Here is a 4256-nt window from a genome sequence, read left to right on the forward strand (position 1 = left end):
CCATAAATCGGTCTCACAATGCTTTGCGCACACACACAAACACACTCTATTTCTCTCTCACAGACAAACACACACACACACACACACACACACACACACACACACACACACACACGGATACAACAATATCCTCTTCTAACCCACTCAGTGACAAAGACAATCCAGGGAATTCTTCAAGTGAACAAAGTAGATAATGATGGTGAAGACAGAGAACAAGGAGCAATATCACTTTTATTTCTTTTATTTTTTTTTACAGGCTTAGTCAGAGCTCTTGCTGTGTGTGTGTGTGTGTGTGTGTGTGTGTGTGTGCTTGTATTCCCATGTGTGACTGTGCTGCTGCTTTTCTTTTTTTTTTTACAAGGCAGCTATGAAATATTTGTATTTACAGTCGTCTCCTATTAATCAAGCGGAAAGGGGCAGAGCAGAGGCTTAAGTGCTCGACAGCAGTAATCTAATAATAATATGTGAGAAATGACCAACCTCCAGTGCTGCCACAGTAAATTGGACATTATGCATGATGCTTTTATGCCTCTGTGTGAGTGTGTGTGTGTGTCTCTTTTACGCAGGTTTAAAAAGGTCAGGAATCATTTACCTGGGGAGGGGGTGCATTCTGGGAATATGCTCAAGTTTTATCATTAGAATATGACATTTAACGGTATTCAACGAAGAGATTATAAATGGAGATCTTCCATTGAAATGTTTTGGTCTTTTAAACCAACCAATTAAATCAACATGCAAAAAGATCAGCTGCGTTTAAAGCTCCATTCAGGTGAGTGACCAGAAATTTGAAGTTCACGTTTGACGGTAAAGACTGTAATAAAGTGTGTTTTTTGTGAATTTGCGTCTTAAAAATTCTAACATGTTTATTAAAACACAAAGAGGGGCAAAGAGAAAAGTGTGTGTCCAAATCTGTCCACATGCATGTGAGTATCCAACATGTGCGTGGCCAAACAGACAGTCACGTGTTTTCAGTCGAACCCAATTCCCTTTAGCTCAGCAAGGAGTTCACAGAGTATTACGAACACCCCGTAAGGAGGTGCGTTGGGGTTAATCTCCTGTCCAACAGGGGTGGGCTGTGCATACCGCGGAGGAGACGGCGACAACAGGCCCCTGTGCTTCAGACTGGCCCCCTCTCCATTCTCCACGGCCTGCCGCTGAATACTAAACAACAGCGGTGAGATGCGCAGTCACGGACGGAGAAGGGAAGGCCATGCGACGCTCAACCCCTGCTCCGCCTGCCATTCTCAAGTACGAGCCCACCCACAGCGCTGTGAGTGCCCCTCCCTAAGCCGGGGTCAGCACCCAAAGGTGTGCGGGAATGAAAGTGGATACCCTGAATTGCTTTAGAGCTCTTATGTTGCATTCATGTGCACGTCAGATATACCTATTCTGCAACGGGGCATCTGACTTCCACCCGATTGCTTTAGGGGTGCTTTCAGGAAACACGTCTTACCAGTAATGAAGAGCAGAGTAGAACTATATATATACTATTTAACTGACCCTCCACTAAGTTCCGCCGCCAAACGCAGGCTGGCCAATCATAGCGGAGCATTAGCTCCGAGCAGAGTCTGACAAATATCCGTCTTTGCTTCGTAGACCCTCATGCAATCGTTTCAGATTGTCTTCAGGCTGTTTTTGAGGATTCTGAGCTAGTCATGGTTAAACGTTGTGTAATGGGGATACTCGTTACAGAGGTTGGAAGGACATATATACGTTTGTAAAACGTCATGTTTCTTCGTAAAAACGTGTGGAGCTAACATCAGCAGAGAATGTTAGCACATCCCTGACTAGCATTAGCACTTCTATGCCGCGCTAGTTACTGAAGGTATACTGAATGTATGCACAAGCTGCTTCAGGGAGTGCAGTTAGTGACCGTGTGGGCTCCGTGGTGATGTAGTTACACGGTGTGTGGATAGTAGCAGGGGGCGGGGCTTAGCAAAGGATCAAATGCATGTTTTCAGCCATGTTGGATTACGTTGCTTGATTGAAACTTCCCAGACTTGGTTCGGCGAGGTTTCAAGTGGTACTTCCCAGAATGAAAGTATAAGTGATAATCCAGAGGCAGGTGTGGTTAACGGTATAATAAAGATCTACAAAGTAACGATATCCACATTTAAGGAACTGTCTTTGTTTTGTATCAGTAAAAGTATTATTGGTTAGCTGTGAATAAAGTAAAGTCAGTTTTATTTATGGAGCCCACACATACGACACCCTCTATGAGCAGGAAAGAAAAGGAAAAGGAAGAAGCCATGCACCAACAAGCACATTTAATTAATGCACACAACGAGAACGTTTGTGAAACCGGCCACAATGTTGAAAACAGTCATGTCCAAACCAGGCACCGCCGACCGATGGGCAAACTTTCAAATGTTTCAGCTCAACAGTACAATAGAATATGTTTCTCAAAAGCTTTGAGGCGAGAAATAGGCAGTAAAGTAACAGAGTCTGGGCTCATATTTGATCAGCAACGGCTAATTTGACAGTTTGATCAGAGTTAACGTGCTTCACGAGCTGCTTTAGAGACTCCACGGCTCCGATTGGCTCTTTTCCTTTCGGGAGGAATCTTGCAAATGCCATTAGGAGCACTACGGGTAGGTGGAGCAACTGTCTCTTGCACAACTGTCAGGATGTTTGAGCAAATATGCCCTCAAAAAGTTATTTTTAATAAAGTTACCAACTGCAGCTTTAAATCTACTATCTAGACATTATATGAAGGACATAGAAAGGCCTTCCTTTCTTTGAAAACCGTCTTAGTCGGGCAGCTGGTGATGTGTTCAGATGAGTCAGTGGATGCAGACGCTATAAGGGAATGCCCACTTGATGGAATCATGAATCTGTCTTCCCACAATTTGACGCTATCTGTCTTTTCCTTCAGTTTTTTTTTCTGCCTGCATGTCGGCCTCTCTAATTGGAACAATCACAGTACAGTGCCTCTTGGCTCCGCTGCCTGTTGGACCACGGGAGACTGGTACTTCTGTGTGTAAAGATATGAGACAGAGGCCCTACAGTACAGCTGATTTCCCCTTAGTGCAGCAGAGAGGATCAGAGGCGTCGGAGTAACAGCTCTGATACACGGACAGTAAAGAACCTACCATTGAAAAAGAGTCACGATGTTGTCAAATCTAACAATGCACACATCTTATTACGTATTCAATCTTTGAAAATCTTCCTTTCTCTTCTTGCATGTGATGCATACTTGATGTCAGCCTGAAGGAAAAGGTAATTTTCCAAACACAGACATGCTATTACACGAGAAGAAATTGAGGTTGGGCTCACCTTCGGGGTTCCTGGAGTGGCTGCTCCATCCTTGGGTGAAAGGTTCTTACTGCAATACAGAAAGAAGACAAAAGTACAATTCAGTGGGTTTGTTGTGTTATGTAGGGCATTGTTGAAGCTGGTCTTGCAATATTTCATTATTTGTTTTGGAAGGCGTATTCGGCAGCCCCAGAAATAGTTGTAAATCACGAGATATCAGGATCTTTTACTAATGGGTTACTAGTCTACACCAATATACTAGATTTAATTTTCCACATGTCACTTTGATTTTCCCTCCCGTCCATCCGTCCATGGTAATTGAAAACATTGCTGCAGATGTCAGGATCACTAAGAACATCAGCTGGGTATTCTCCGCCGAGGCAATCATTCTCCACATTTGTCACGTCACACGTGTCCTTGGTTGCGGCGGCAAAAGCAGGAAAGAACTGATTCTGCGGTGATTTGATTTGTCGGTGCAGTCGGCCTGCGGTCGCTTTGACATGAAAGAAAGACATGTTCCAGCAGTTGCCAGTAGAGGGACACATAGGTGCGTGTGTCCGCGTGACATTTTAGATTACAGGCGAAGAATGATGGGAAGTCAAAAATGTATCAACTGGCCACTATTCTTCCAATAAAACAGACACATTCAATTCACAAGTTGCTTTATTTGCGACCTCTTTTTCTGACACGTTAACCTGATTCTTTTCATTTTCTCCCCCTCTTCATTCTCAATTGATCTGTTGTTCCTTCCTTTCCTTTTTTTGTTGCCTTCTCCCCCTTGTCTTTCTCCCTTTTCTCTCTCTCTCTCTCTCTCTCTCTCTCTCTCTCTCTCTGAAGATTAAGCATTCAATACTTTATTGCCATATCAAAATGATTGATTGGAATTCGTCTTAGTCTCTGTCTTTCTCCCCGTCCTTCTCTCCCTCCCTCAGCCTCTCTCTCACTCTCTCTCTCCCCCGAACGCAGAGATACATCTCTCCAAGCTACCCGAAGCGTCGCGG

The sequence above is a fragment of the Anarhichas minor genome, unplaced genomic scaffold, assembly GCF_050575085.1.
Source record: "Anarhichas minor isolate MPS153535 unplaced genomic scaffold, ASM5057508v1 ptg000024l, whole genome shotgun sequence".
Classification (NCBI taxonomy): Eukaryota; Metazoa; Chordata; class Actinopteri; order Perciformes; family Anarhichadidae; genus Anarhichas; species Anarhichas minor.